This window comes from Siphateles boraxobius, unplaced genomic scaffold (assembly GCF_051911475.1).
Source record: "Siphateles boraxobius isolate OS27281-9 unplaced genomic scaffold, OSU_SipBor_1 66, whole genome shotgun sequence".
NCBI classification, from domain to species: domain Eukaryota; kingdom Metazoa; phylum Chordata; class Actinopteri; order Cypriniformes; family Leuciscidae; genus Siphateles; species Siphateles boraxobius.
Window position 1 is genome coordinate 33,102,359 of NW_027509193.1, and position 16,727 is coordinate 33,119,085.

Consider the following 16,727-nt stretch of genomic DNA (forward strand, 5'->3'; position numbering starts at 1 on the left):
CATGGCCATCATCAGATGCAGAGATTTTGCCTGTTTACATAAAATATCTGTCAGTTCATCTGTCATTATACATAGAGTGCAACAGTGCCCCCCCCCCCCCCTTTTCATTCTTATTTCCCATAGTGATTTTAAAAATTATATATTTATATATAAATATGCAAAATATGCATATATAGCTTATACAAACATTTCAGTATTTTGAGAGGGTAGGGAGATTATGTCATTCGCAGTGCTTCATGTGAGTGGGCAGAGCTATTTCGGAGTGTGTTGCTTTTTTTTTTTTTTTTTTTTTTTTTAACTATGTTTGACATAATTTTCACTACAGCATCATGGCTCATGGGTAATGTAGTTTTCACCAGGAGTTCAACTGTGAAACACGATTATTTACAAAAAAATAAGCTGAAGGCTTTATCAGAATCAAATACCATGTATTAACAACCTCTTAGCTCACAGTAGGTTTGTCTTTAAAATTAATTTATGTATGGAGAAAGTAAATGTTTTTACTCCCAGAAACCGCCTGTTGCACTCTATAATGTTTTCTCATTAAAAATAAAATATAAACCATACTAACATGTTACTTGGTTGCCTGATTGTCCTTCAGTGTTTGCTGTCTCTAGAGAGAGAAGGAAAGACCATGTTATTTTAAATGGCAACGAAAAGCGCTAGCCTACATAAATAGCTTTGACTTGACTTTTATATGTTTTGCTTATCACATTGTGACAGTGTCATTCATATAGCTTACATGTTAAACAATTTATCATGCAAATTGCTAAAAGTTAAAATCAAAGACAGAGTAAAAGAAGAATTAAAAAGTAACCTAGCAAAATTTAAAAAGTAAGTAACTGAAGAGGAATAAAATAGGCCTATGCACATATAAGCATGACTAAAATAATCTCTAAATAAGATTTAAAACTGAATAAATCCAAAACATTTATTTTAAGGTCCTTTATGGAAACCCCGCAGCTTAAATAAACGATGCTGCAGATTTTAGTTACATCAGATAAAAAATACAACATAGCATAATGCAAAATAAACATTGCTGTAAAACAGTCATGTTAAACTGATACTTTTGTGATATGGTTTTAAAAAAAAACATAGCATAATGAATATAAACAATCTTGTACATTTTTAAAATCATACGTTATGATAAATTAATATAGTAGATACATGTTAATATCTGTATCACATCGATATCATAATACAATGGTCCATATTTTTAAACCCATTCTTTGATAAATTAATATAGTATATACATTTTAATATCTGTATCACCAGTTACAGCAGATAAAAATACTAATCGCATAATGTGGATAAAACAAATACGTAGCCTGGGCTATTTAAAACACTAATGAGTTATACCTTTTTTTCCTTATGTATAAACAATTTTTCAAATTAAACATCATTGCATAATACAGATAAACAGCACCGTAGCATAAATTAATTATAGAGAAAGTACTCACTGTTTTGCATTTTTGATGGTCCAAACATGGGGTATGGAACACGTCCATGTGTCTTGGCTATTTTATAGCCTTTTACAGTAAGAGCCTGTGAAAAACTATGGGAAAACGGCGGAGCTGTGTGTCCACTATATTCTTTCAGTACTCTATGAATGGAACTGTTTAGGTTCAAGGCCAATTCACCTTCCCAGGGGGTAGCCAGACCTTTTGATTACACGAGCGCCATATTTCACTGATAACTGTCACTCCTGAAAATAAGTCTTATGAATTAAAAGTAATTTATTACCGGTGGTACGAAAACAGCGATGATATCACTTATTTGTCACGCACACTGTCCATGCTGACAGGCACTACCTGTGTGTGTTTTTTCTTCAACCCTGGTGAAAATGTAAGATGATTTTATCTAAATCTAACAAAATTGGTACAGTAAATTTGTAAAATATTTATTTTAAATGAACAGAATGCTTTTCAACTTCAGTAATTCAGTAAGATTTTTTAATGAACAGAATGCTTTTCAACTTCAGTAATTTAGTAAGATTTTAAATGAACAACAATTAGTAAACTATTTATTTTATATATGATTATTATTTTAATTTATATACTTTTAAAGGAACACAATGCTTTTCAATGGGCTCAGGAACGTGTCACAAAAACAGATACCAGGCCAGCCACACGCTGGTGTGACAGAGAGAAAAGACTTCAGGGGAAACACTTGTGGGTTTTTTTCAACCATGGTGAAACAGTAAGATGATTTTATTTGTGTTTAATTATATACTTTTAATTGAACAGCATAGTTTTTAAACTTGAGTCAGTGTCAAATATTTGTGAATGACTAAATGTAAATTTTATAATCATTTCATTTAAATGAACATAATGCTTTTTCAACTTCTGTGTGAGATAAACTTCCAAGGTCCTCAGCAATGCGGAGGGAGGGGAAGTTCCTGCTTTGAAACACACACACACACACATACATAGACGCTCGCTCGCTATGTTTTTTGAGACAGTGTGATATCATTCATACATTGGATTGTTTGCAATATTTTTGTGACTTTATGACAGATAAACTTTCACCATTTTATTTAAACTGAAATGCTTGGTTCAGTGAATAGTTCTACATTTTATTCAAACTTTTTGTGTGAGGTTTTATTTTATATTCTTTTACAGAACAGATAAACTTTCACCATTTTTTCTTATCACTTTCACGGCTGACCCATTTATACATGCTGCTGCTAAGGAATGCAGGGGCGGTGACAAAACACCAACTTCAAACAATCAAACTAACTGTCACCATCAAAGCCAATACATCTCAAACTAACTGTCACACTTTTTGCTTGATCAAACTAACTGTCACATCACTTTGTAACTGTAACATCAAAGCTTATGTTAACATCAAAGCCCAATACCTCCCTTTTCTTGATCAAATGAACTTCAAACGATCAAACTAACTGTCACCATCCATCATTTTGACAGAAGCTGTAACCGCAAGGGGCGAAACTAGGTCAAAGGTAACCATCCATCATTTTGACAGAAAGTGTAACCGGAAGGGGCGGAAACTAGGTCAAAGGTAACCGGAAGGGGCAGAACTAGGTTAAAGGTAACAGGAAGGGGCGGAACTAGGTTAAAGGTAACAGGAAGGGGCGGAACTAGGTCAAAGGTAACAGGAAGGGGCGGGACCGGAAGGGGCGGGACAAGGGGCGGGACAGGAAGGGGGACCGGAAGGGGCGGGGAATATCAAAGGATAGTCACGCCCACATGTCAATCAATCATTTTGACAGGTAGTGTAGGCTATTTACTACTATGGTGTCCTATGTATCCTCCTTTTGCAGCCAGTTTGTGTCCACATTTTTTGCAAATTGGATATCTATCCTCGAGGACAAGCACACTTTTTTCTACATCCAAAGTATTTCCATACTGGCCATAATTCGCTTCATAAGAATTCAAGGGCGCTTCGCTTTCAGCTTCAGCTGGGTCTGCGTCACCTTTTTTGCGCGTTTGTTCTACCGCCCTTCAATCAATGCAGTAGTTTCCGGAGTGTGATTTTTTTTCTCCCTTGTATTATTTTTTACTCAGTAACGGATATGATCTCAAATGTAGCGAAGTACAATACTTCAAACAAAACGTACTTAAGTAAAAGTAAAATTACAGATTTTAAAAACTACTTAAAAAAGTAGAAGTACACAAAAAAACGACTCAATTACGAAACGCGAGTAAATGTAATTCGTTACTTTCCACCTCTGCTTGTTAGTAACCTTGAACGAACCCTGCCATTTACCCAACAACTTATTATCCTCTGTTGGAAGCATGACTAAAACCTGCTGACCTACATCAAAGGACCGCTGCCTTGTCTCCCTATCATACCAACGTTTCTGCCTACGCTGTGCTTCTCGTAAGTTTTCCACTGCTAACTTGGTCATCTGCTCCAATTTCTCTCTCATTTGCAACACATTATCAATGACATTCACCTTACTAGATATTTGTGAACTTTGTTCCTAGGTCTCTTTCAACAAAGACAGAGGACCCCGCACATCATGACCATACATTAACTGAAAGGGAGAGAAACCTGTAGAAGCCTGTGGAACTTCTCTGTACGCAAATAAGAAGTAGGGTAACCACTGGTCCCAATCAGACCCTGTGTCACTTACAACTTTACGGAGCATTTGAACAAGGGTTTGATTGAATCTTTCTACAAGACCATCGGTCTCGGGATGGTAAGGGGTGGTTTTCAAACCTTCTATGCCCAACAACTGATAAACCTGTTGCAGTAGCTTTGAAGTGAAATTGGTTCCTCTGTCAGTCAGTATCTCTTGGGGAAAACCCACTCTGGAAAAAAATTGTACCAAACAAAAGGCTACAGATTTGGCCTTAATGTTCTTCAAAGGGAAAACCTCAGGGTATCGACTTGCATAGTCACAAATTACCAGCATATATTTTTTCCCTGCTTTACTCCTCTCTAACGGGCCCACGATATCCATGCCTAAACGTTGGAAAGGAATCTCTATTACAGGCAAAGTCATCAAATGAGCTTTTGGAGGACCCCGAAGGGCAGTACATTGGCATTTTGGACATGTCTTACAAAACTCAGCTATATCTTTGGTCATCCCTGACCAGAAGAAGTGTTTACTGATTTGATGATACATTTTACGACGGCCCAAATGACCAGCCCAGGGAATAGAATGCCCCATTTTTAACACCATCTTGCGTTACACTTATGTGAAGAACCATTTGTTGCCAGGTTCGAGTCTTACAATACAGAAGTTCATTCTCTAAACAAAAAGTAGAACCCTTTAAGACCATCTCTCTGCCTTGCTTTGCATGTTCTATCTTTCTAGAATAGATGAGACCAATTTCAGAATCCATTTTCTGCAGTTCAGACATATTGGCAGGGATCTGCCACTCCAAATTAAATTGTTAACCTTCCCTATCTGTGATTTGCACCATGGTTCCTTGAAACTTGTCTAACCTCTTCTCTGCTTTAGACTTCAAAGGTTTCACTAGATGGGTTGAAATATCACAATCATAAAAAGGAAGGCATTTCAAAGAGTTTGTCTCACTCACCTCCCGGCTGTGTCTAGACTTTGCACAAGTTAACACCACATTACAGGGATTACTTGTCTGCAATAAGTCCATTAACACAGGACAATCATGACCAATGATCACAGGATATGGCAGTTTTGGCGCTAGCCCCACATTCATTAGGTAGGATTGCCCATTCACCCTTAAATATACTTCAGTGGTCAGATAAGACCGCTCTTCACCATGGATACATTTAACCATAACAGGGCAATCACTAGAACATTCAGGAACAAGATCAGTTTCTACCAAAGTTTGGGTGCATCCTGTGTCTACTAAAGCTATCACCTTTTTACCATTTAGTTTTACCGGAATGGTGACATCACTGGGCATTGGAGTAATGCTAGGTTCAGGTATCATCTTCCATGGAACATAAACATTGGTAGGCTTTTTATTCAGGTTTGGACACATTGGTTTCTTATGGCCTATCTGGCCACAACTAAAATACTTAATAGTCCCAACTGTAGTTAAGCTAGATGCATCCATTTGTTTCACCAGTCTCTCACCTATGACCTTACCCCCTTCTAGCACTGAGGTTGTCTTGCGAGAGGAAGTCTTGTCCCTTACAGTCTTCCAATAAGCAAAACTCTAAGGCTCAGCCCTTCGTCTACCTGCCACAAAAACATCCGCCAGCCTGGTGGCCTCCTCAGCAGAAGATAGATCATGCTCCTTTATCCAGGTTTGTAATTCAGGACACAACATTCTCAAAAACTGTTCCAAGATGACAGTCTCTGCAAACTGCTGCATTGTCTTTTCTGCAGGTTTCACCCACTTATAGAGTAAATCCTTCAACCGGACATACATTTCCTTAGGAGTTTCCTCCATCAGAACCTCCATGGAACAAAACCGCTGTCGATAGGTCTCAGCATTGATAGAATATTTCTTCAGTATTGCCCCTCTCAGCTCCTCATAGTCACTCGCGTCATACATAGGCAGCACGGGCCTTGCCAGTGAGTAAAGGAACTAGCCGAATGGCCCAATCCTCTGGAGGCCATCTACACACGCTAGCAATTCGCTCAAAGGTAGTCAGATAATGCTCTATATCATCCATCTCACTGAGCTGCTGCATCTTTGGCTCTTTAAATGGACCCCCAGCAATTGAATGTCGAACCCCAGGTGGTGGATTTCTCAGCGAGTTATTGCAAGGACTTCCATCTTGCTTCTTGTCGTGCATTTTCTTGTTCTTGCCGAACTTGTCTTTGTTGTTGATCCACCAGAAATTTCTGGAACATATCCTTGAGCTCCCCCATGTCCTTAGAAGAACTCTCAGAGGGAATCAGCTCAACAACACCACCACTAGCCCCATCGTCCTCCCCATCTCCTCCGGGGTCCACTTGTGCTAGTGTCTCCGTGCGTGCCGCCCGTTTTGGTGCCATCACACCCAAAAATTTCACCCAGCAATTCTCCTCTTCTGGATTATCCCACTACTGCCAACATATTGTGAAGACATGACCAGAGCAAAGGCAGGAGACACTGCTTGCAGTCAATGAAATCTTTATTGGCTTCCAAAAAATTAGATCAAATCAAAAATAACAAACAAAAACACTGAAGGTGACCCTCCTCATGGTGGTCCCTCACCAGAACTGCCTTAACAGACAAAAATGCATTCCTTTATACTGAAAGGGTCAACCATTTGACAATAATAGGGAATTTAAATAATATGTTCACATACATAATACATAACTACACTGAAATGAAAATAATATTCAAAATACATTAACCTCAATTATGCAAGGAAAGTAATACAAATAATAAACAAATACATTTCTACATACTATGAACATCAACACAATAAAACATGAAACAATAACCCGCTGCTCACATTGAGAAATGGACTATGCCTACACTACCCAGAATTCTTTGGGATGGCATACAATGAGGAACAGGAAGGCCGCACGTCCTCTTAAACACCCACCCCCGGAAACCATGCTGCAGACATGTACCCAGAAGGTTAGTTTTGCAAATGAGGATAAAACTAATAATTTATGTAAATTCCAAATAAACAAAATAAAGAAATAAATCTCTTGGTGTCTTTTATCAGTCTAATGTGCACCTCAGACTAGAAAAAGTTACCAAACGATGAGAAACAAACATTTATAGAAAGAATATAAACCAAACAAACACAGGGCATACACCGCCATCAGGGGCCTGTTTCAGAAAGGAGGTTAAGTGAAAACTCTGAGTATGTTAACCCTGAAATGAGGGAAACTCTGGGTTTTCTGTTTCAGAATGGGAGGTAAGTCAAACCTGAGAAAGCAGGGTAAGTCAAGCCTGTTTCTGAAAGAGAGGTAACTTATACTCAGAGTCAGTAACCATGGTAACTCACTCTGTGAACCTAACCTGGTCGGGAGCAGGTTTACTTCCGTAAACCCAGAGTTTATTTCGGTCTACTCCCCTTTTTTAAAGAGGGAGCGGTGTTTAAACACCTCATTCATTCTTTCGGTACATTTATTCATTGCTGTTTTTTCCCCCAATTTTTTTAATAAGATGAAGTCTATATAACTTCTTAACTGGCAACTGAAAATACAGTAGATTAGTGTTACATCATGTAGTTCTAAACAAATTCTACAGAATTAAACTGTGGCATTCACTGAAAATCACTGAACTGTGTTCATCTGTGCACCAGAAGTTGATGGACCTTCCTCCTGCTGTTCTTCCGCACTCTGAGGACGGGGAGAGATAAGAATATCCGTTTAAACTTAGATATAAACTTAGATTATATAGGCTACTCCATATAAATAATGTGAAGAAATGTGAATGTGTAGATTGTTTGATGTGTAGACACATAATATTAACATTTCCTCTGTAGGCCTCTCTGTGGCAGCAGAAACTGTTTCTTCATCCCCATCGTCCTGTGAAGTTGAGCATTTGGTTGAGCACATTTTATAATACTATTTGTCATAATTTCTGGTGTATTGAGTAGGCTACTTCCAACTGTCCGGGGTTCTGTTGGGACAGGAGGCTCCAAAAGACAAATATTACCATCAGAATCTGTTGGGAACAACAAAAAACCCAACCCAAAGTAAAATATATGGAAATCAAATCAAAAACAGCCTATATAAAAAATAACACATATGTAGACCTCCCTCAGCCATTCCCTCAGCCATTGGCCTTCCAGCATTCAGGCTCAGGGCCATCTCCATCTCCTCTGCATCTCCATCTTCATCTTCATCTCCTCTGCATCTCCATCTCCTCTGGATCTCCATCTTCATCTTCATCTCCTCTGCATCTCCATCTTCATCTCCTCTGCATCTCCATCTCCTCTGGATCTCCATCTTCATCTCCATCTCCTCTGCATCTCCATCTTCATCTTCATCTCCTCTGGATCTCCATCTTCATCTTCATCTCCTCTGCATCTCCATCTCCTCTGGATCTCCATCTCCTCTGGATCTTCATCTCCATCTCCATCTTTGCGAGCCTCTTCCTTCTTTCTGTTGGTTTAGTAGAAGTCAAATGAGAATGAACATTTAATTGTGTTAATTAGACCTATGTCAAAAATGCTGCTGCACTGCAAGACACTGGATGCTATTTAGTTATTGAATATGTCAAATGTTTGTAAAGTCAGGTAGCCTACATCCATGATATGCTCAAGCCTTACCTGATTGAATTATGTTTTTATATTTCATATTCAGCTGCTGCCATGTTCTTTTAATGCCTGCAGGATTGCACCTACATGAAAATTAAAATTAGGTTGAATAACATACTGTTCTTCCAGTTTCACCTCTGGTATTATAACAGTTGGGTAAGTTACTCTAAAATAGTTATTAATTACTAACTACAAATGACATCTTCAACAGTGTAATTAGATTAATGTAACAATTACTATCTCTAGAAAGTATTGGTCTACTTATTACTAATTACTTTATAAATCCCATATCAACCTCAACCACTTGAACAATACAAAAAGATACCATAAACTGCACTTTTAATGCTTTCAAATTAACAATATACAATTGCATGAATTATTCTTGAATTGACCAAAGTGTGTAGAGAGAGAAGGTTATATTAAAATATACCTTTAAAAAATGTTATGTTAAATCCACTATTGTTTTATACAGAATTGTTCTATAGTCGATGCAGTATTTAATGCAATGACATCATATTTTACTTTATATTACAGAAGAATTAAGAGTAATCCCTTTAATTAAATTACAGTATTTAGATTACTTGGTAATTACACCCAACACTGTATAACAGTAATTAAAATGTAAACTTACGCATTGACTCGAGCAACTCTTTTCTCCCAAACTAACTATCTCGCTCGCCGCTGCTGCCCTGTTGCTTAAAAAAAAAAAAAATTTGCGTACTGCTGGTGAGAAATATTTAGACCTCTTTTTGTGTGGCACTGTTACTATGGTGACTCATAATATCTGCGCTCCATTGATAATGGCTTTTTATAGTTGTGGTGCACGCGCTTAACTCAGAGTCAGTCAACTTAGAGTTGATTGAACTTACTCATTTCAGCTGTTCTGAAACCGAAAACTCAGAGTTTCTCATCTCAGGGTAAGTCAACTCAGAGTTCAAGTTTTAACTCAGAGTTGGTTGAACCTCCTTATTGAAACAGGCCCCAGGGGTAACTTAGGACATTGTAACAACATCACTTTGCATAATGTGGCTGTTTTATAGAGTCCCTTAGCTCTTTACGGAGTATAGCAGATTGAGATACGGTTGATTGTATAGCTGGACATCTGACCCATATTCATGTAGAGCCTGTGCAGTCTACGGGATACCAGAGAACATGCCAAGAGCTGATGCTAAGGCACTCCAGCCTAGAGATGGAGTTAGGTTTGAACCTGTGGGGCGTTGCATGGTCACAAAATGCTCAGGGGCCTCATTTATAAAATTGTGCGTAGGATCCTTACTAAAAGTGTACGTGCGCCAGAAAGCCCAAAATGGCATACGCAAAAAAATATTCAGAATTATAAAACCGTGCGTACGCCAGAACCTGCGCATAATTCACTTTATAAATCCCAGTTAGCGGAAGATTGTGCGCACAAGCGTATCCGCCCCGAAACTACCTTATATAGAGCTTACAACGCCTAGTTTTACTATGCCTATCCTCATCTGCATATCATTTGCATATGATTATTCATCCACGTGATAACATGTATAACGGTACAAGACATTAGGAAAATATGAAATGCGGATGTGCTGTCACATTAGTTACATTTATAAAAATAATTTAGTAGCCTATCCTTGCCTTGTTTTTGAATAAATAAATCAAATAATGTAAAATACATTTCGGAGAAAGTTTTTCTCAATCTTTTCCATTGGCCAAGGAGTATTTTTAATTGATTTATGTTTTTAATGGAAACAAATAGACCTTGTTGTGCATTATTTGCACAAAACTATTCTCTCAAACAATCTGCTATTATCATATGTAGATAAACATTAAAACACAGCATGCCAGAGGAAAAGAGTTTGAAAGCATTGCATTCACAACAAATATTTCTATTTATTGAATATAATTTTTTTTGTAACTTCTCATACTGATTTCATGTAATTATTTAATCTAAATGTTTACATCAGAAGTAAAAGTTTAAATCATTCTTTTATTTATTTAAACTGTTATTGTGAACATGCACTGTATTTATGATTAGGACTTTTACGGAAGATTTACGGTTTTAGATAGGCTATATAAGCTATGCGTCAGTTTCACTAAACGGCCCAACGCCGTTGCGTGGACATTTAAGAAGGGATGGATGTTTGCTTCATGTGGTAGGCTTGGTGAGTGAAATTATATTTGTATTATCTTTCTGTATATGTATAATTTTCTGTCTAAAAGTGACCAAAAAGACATGTAACTCCAGCTCACCACCAGTGTCTTCAAACTGCTCCATCTCCAAGATGTTCGTACGCATGGGTCAGAGTTTGCGTGCAGGTGCGCAAATTTTCCCATCAAGTTTGTTTTTATAAATCACAACTTGTGCGTCGGAAGTGGCGTACGCCTCTTTCAGGGCCTGTTTTGTGCGTACACAATGGTTATAAATGAGGCCCCAGATATTTGGTTACTGCTTGAAGAGTCAAAGGGAGCTTGATATGGGAGTCTTAGAGGGTCTTTCAACTACACCAATGAGACCCTGGGTTCGCAGAGAGTTAGAGCTATACAGGCCATTTGACCACTTATCATTGGTAGACTGGCTAGAAACAGCAAGGGGAGAGGAACCAAGCTTGTCATATGCATGAGACCCAGGGGTGTACTTGCTAGAGGGGCTTTGAGAAAGACAAAAGCCACCATATCTGCTGCTACCACCCTGTGCATAAACAAACTGTCCAGGATCTCCTGAAGATGAGCCTCCTGCTGATGAGAGGGAAGGAAACAAACTCTGCATTGGAGAGCTTTGAGACAGAGAGATACCCTGTGATGCAGCTGCACCTGAGGTCTGAATACCTCGTGAAGGCTGCCATCTTTGAGACTTCCGGCTTTGGGACACAGAATAGCTTTGAAATGCTTGGCTGGACTTGTCAGCAACACCTTGGGGCGAGGACAATGATACACAATGACAGTCATAGGAGGATGGAGACCCACAGGCAAAATGACTTGTGGTATCTTGAGGCTAGAGTGATCCACCATAAGTGGTGCTTCCCTGCAAGTTGAAGGGAGCAGAGGGGTCTTCCTGGGTGCCAGAGTTGCCTGTGAAGGTAGAGGTAAACTGCTTCTGTGAACTCTGGACTGTAGCAGACTGACTGGAAGCACCTTGGCGTGAAGATTGCAATACACTTGGATAGGAGGACGGAGACTCAGAGGCAAACTGACTTGTGGTATCTTGAGGCTGGAGTAATCCACCATAGGTGGTGCTGGAGTGATCCACCATAGGTGGTGCTTCCCTGCAAGTTGATTGGCTTAGAGGACCCTGACTGGGTGCCATAGCTAGAGGTAAACTGCTTCTGTGAACTCTGGACTGTAGAGCACTGTCTGGAGGCACCATGGGATGAGGATAGTGATACACTTGGATAGGAGGATAAAGACCCAGAAACAAACTGACTTGTGGTATCTTGAGGCTGGAGTGATCCACCATAGGTGGTGCTTCCCTGCAGGGTGAATGGCTTAGAGCAGGGGTGTCAAACTCAGTTACTGGAGAGCCACTACCCTGCAGATTTTAGCTTCAACTCTAATTAAACACACCTGATCCAGCTAATCAAGTCCTTCAGGCTTATTTAAAAACTACAGGTATGTGTGTTGCTGGTTGGAACTAAACTCTGCAGGGCTGTGGCCCTCCAGGAATTGAGTTTGACACCTCTGGCTCAGAGGACCCTGACTGGGTGCCATAGCTAGAGGTAAACTGCTTCCGTGAACTCAGGACTGTAGCAGACTGACTGGAGGCACCATGGGATGAGGATAGTGATACACTTGGATTGGAGGATGGAGACCCAGAGGCAAACTGACTTGTGGTACCTTGAGGCTGGACAGAACCACTGCAAGTGCTACTCATTCCCTGTGAGGAAAAGCCAGTAGAGCCCCCAAACAAAGCACCAGAGCTACTTTTTGACTGGCTATAAACAGCTGGGTGTGATGACACGGGAAAACTCACATATTTGGTACGGGATGCAGGGGCATACAGACTCAGAGAGCCCTGAGGCTTCAGATATAAGCTAGATGTAGAACTACTACCTCCCTGCACAGGGAAAAAAATTACTGGAAGTTAATGGAGTGCCAGAACTGCTCTGGGTGCTTGTAGACACACTAAGTGAACTTTGAACGCTTGTGGACTGGCTTGAAATGCTTTGAGAGAGATTACCCTGAGTGTCTAGAGGTGAAGCAGGACCCGTTGACTGTGAATCTGAACTGCTCTCAGGGCCAACCATTAACAAGCTGGGAGTGCTTTGACCATTAGTAGACTGGCTAGAGACCTCCAAGGGTGAGGGTAGAAGCTGACTGGAGTGGTCTTGTGATTGGGGAGACAGGTCAACAAGAGAGCTAAGCCCTGCCACTTCCCCTTGAAAAGAGCCAGAAGCTTCCAACAAACTGCCCGAACTTCCCTGAAAGCTAGAACTATACAAACTGGGGGTACTCTGATCACTGGTAGACTGACTAGAAACAGATGAAGAACTGAGCGCATTATAGGAGCCAGGGTTATATTGACTCGAGGCACCTTGAGACTGAGACAAGCCACTGTAACTGCCTTCACCCTGAGGGGAGACGGATTGACCAGAGCCTTCTGAAGCCAGCACTGGGCTACCTTGAGAAGTGTACGTGGCACCTGGACTAGATGAACTGCTGTAAGAGATACTTTCCTGAGAGAACGCAGGCAAAGTGGCTTCTGATGTAGCACCAGAGGTTTCCAGGGAGCTGGACATGTACAAACTAGGGGAGCTTTGATCACTGGTAGCCAGCCCAGAACTACCAAGTATGGCAGGGAAGCTAGTACTTTCTCCGTGTGTAGAAACACTAGTAGTATCTGTAGCGGCTGATCCAGAGGAACCCTGGAGCGATGTCAAACTGCCTGCATACTGTTCATTTAAGGGTAGAGGCAAGGAAGCTAAAACAGAGCTGCTTGGAGCCATTTGGGCATGGGATGTTGATTCATGCCTGCTGGAAAGACGACCTTTTACAAATTGGAGTAAGTTCAACCTTTTCAGGGGTCTGTTAGTGAATAAACTAGAGCCCACTTCTTCAGGCAAAATCCCAGTCTCAGGGACCTCTGACACAGAAGACTGGACTGCACGAGGTGAGAAAGTTTTGTCAGAAGGATGGCCCCACCGGTGGTGGGCATTTGAATAAGCTCGACCTGTGAATTAGACAAAATAGAAGACTTGTAGAAAAAGAAACATCACAATTCAAAATCCTTTGCAAGAGAAAAAAAATCCACTAAACACATTAATCTTACCTTCAAATCCATGAGCATTACTCAAAAAGAGCAGGAAGATTACAAACAAGGGTAACCTAAACATAAATATATAAAATAAAGTAAATTAATTATTTGCTGAATCATTCACAAACAGAGATTGACTGAATAAACTCACTGTGTCCACCCTTTATCCATGGCGAACAAAAAACCCTGAGTACTCCAAAGCCCCAACATCCACTTTCTCAAACCACCACACAGACACTACAAATGCAAACATACATGTAGCTGGAGATAAGTGTATTTTGTAGGCCTTCGTCAGTCCAATTAGGGCAAATAACTAATTACATGAAACATTGTTCACCTGGGAAACTAACTGGCTGTTAAAAGATTATTGATGATTGTTTTATGAAGGCTCTGATTCCCTGTGCTGTTTAAACATTTTAAAGCAGATAATTAATCAAGACTTTCACTGTGTAATGTCTGCATTGGATATTCTCATACACCTTACACAAAGTGTGCCTGATCACATCAGGATGATCTTTATAAATAATTTTGTTTAATTGTCATAATGTAATACAGACTATGCAGAGAGACAATTACTGATATATGGGGCAGATAAGTTTTAGGATTGGGCACATGCAGAAGTGAGAACAAAGCTCAGTTTATGCTAAATTGGGTGGAATTTAATGCTAAATTTCATCTGAAAACAATCATGTACCTTTTACCAACTTAGCAAGTTACATGAATAAGGTTAGGAAAAACTAAAAAAATTTACAATATGTCTTATGTATGCACAATTGAGAGCCACCGTGCTTTGTAAAGTCCCTAGTACCCTGTTGTGCATATTACAGCAATACCAAAATTAACATCAGTCCATCAAGACGTGCATTGCTGCACTATTATATTTGATTACTTTCATCATGATCATTAATTTACACCAGGTTAAGGTTTATTTAATGAAGCAAGTGGTCACATAGTACTGGACATATTTCCAATAGTGTTCATGCATTAGGATAACAATCACTTCATTATGAATTCACTTCAAATCACGCACTGTACCGCAGTATATGGCACAAAAATAAATTATGATAAATACATTGCTTACACAACTATAAATGACACATTGTTATACAAAACATAAATTAACTAATATTAAAAAAATCTATTACTCATATTTTGGATTTCTTTCTTTGATTTGATAGGGCCACTGTGCTTATCTATTCCCTTTTAATGCATTCTATGCACATTTGGCTTCCTTCTATTCTTTATAATGATGAATGATTCATAGAATACAATAAGCATCATTAATCTTGGCACTTTTGAAAATAAAGAAGCAGAAAATAAAGTTCTTCTCAAATTTCTGTAAGAACTCCAAGTACAAATATAGCTGCAAGCAGCGATGATGGGCCCAAGCCCGTTTTATACTTGTAATAACCTAATTATTTAATTATATAAAACTATGTTGTCAGTGCACTACAAATTAGAATTAGTTCAATGCCTTTATTTTGTTATTCAAATTGATAGAAAAAGGCCTAAGAAATTTCTTGTCCATTAATGCAGGCAAAAGCACACAGTAAAACTCTAAAACCATCAAAAGTATGAAATACACACACACACACACACACACACACAGAGAGAGAGAGAGAGAGAGAGAGAGAGAGAGAGAGAGAGAGAGAGAGAGAGAGAAAGAAAGAGAGAGCGAGAGAGAGAGAGGCAGAGTGAGATCAAAGGATAAGTTGGAGACTGTTTACCAGTTAGTTGAGCCAGAAAATTCAACATTTTAGATAATTATGTCTGAAAACTTCTCAGTAACAAGGCTTTTTTCAACCCTGTTTAAATATAGGCCTATGCTGCAAGCTAGTGGTTATACTATGTATTACATTTTATTTAATTTCTTTCAACCACATAGCACAAATGCATTTCATGGAAAAAGAATAAAATGTTTTTTACTTCTTATTTGTATTATTTTATATAGAAATAAATGGTGTATAATTTATTATTTAGAAGATGTGAGACTCTTCCTGTTTCCCTTTTTGTCATTATTCTATTTCATCAACTCCATTCAAGGTACCCGTTCGAAATTTAGCATCTTCAATATATTGGCATAATGTTGAGAAAGCTTGGTGTGAATCGTATGAGGCTCCTTTGAGCAGTAGTTAAAAATTCAGAACTTGATTGCAAAAATCCACTTTCAAACAAAAATATCTGACTTCCTGTTGGTCCCCTTGGTACATACAGTATGTACCAAGTTTGTTGACTGTAGGTAAAACTAACCACCCACTTTAGTTAAAAGGTGATGCTACTAAGCCGCTCCTACACGCCCATTTTTAAGGCTTTGCCCATGTCTACTGGTGTACTCTGATGTGTGTGTCGAGTTTCATGCAATTTGAAGCATGAGTCTCAAAAATACCCAAAATAAATATAAAAGTTTGATGCATTGCTATAACAACAGTATTCAAGATATCAGGAATCCTTTCGCAAGTTTACATCTGCCGTGTCTTGGCATTATTCTGATGAAGTTTGAAGCAAATCGGGTAAAAATAAGAAGGTGATTTCAAAGCAGTTTGATAGTGATATCCTTCCATCTGCCATTTGGTGGCGCTATGACTTTGACTCACAATAGTTACATCCATCTCATCGACTTCCTAAAGTAAACACATAGCTGAAGTTTCATCAAAATATTTCAATGTTTGCTTCATGCTTCATGCTGATCGAGTTGGGTGGGATGAATCCCCTAGAAGGAGTATATCAAATTCCAGATCATGCTTTTTATAAACAACCCATTATAGCCGACTTCCTATTGGGCTGGCGTATGACTGTGCAAAAGTTGTTTGGCCTGATGAGATCTATAAGTGTATGAAGTTTGACTACTTTAGGTAAAAAGGGGTGCGCTACAGAGCCCCTCAAATAC

The 16,727-nt window shown here is 39.1% G+C and overlaps 1 pseudogene; it reads right to left on the minus strand.

Annotated features, from left to right (window-relative positions):
- Positions 1-7,624: 7,624 nt before the first annotated feature.
- Positions 7,625-13,532, minus strand: LOC143722235 (uncharacterized; annotated as a pseudogene).
- Positions 13,533-16,727: the final 3,195 nt, after the last annotated feature.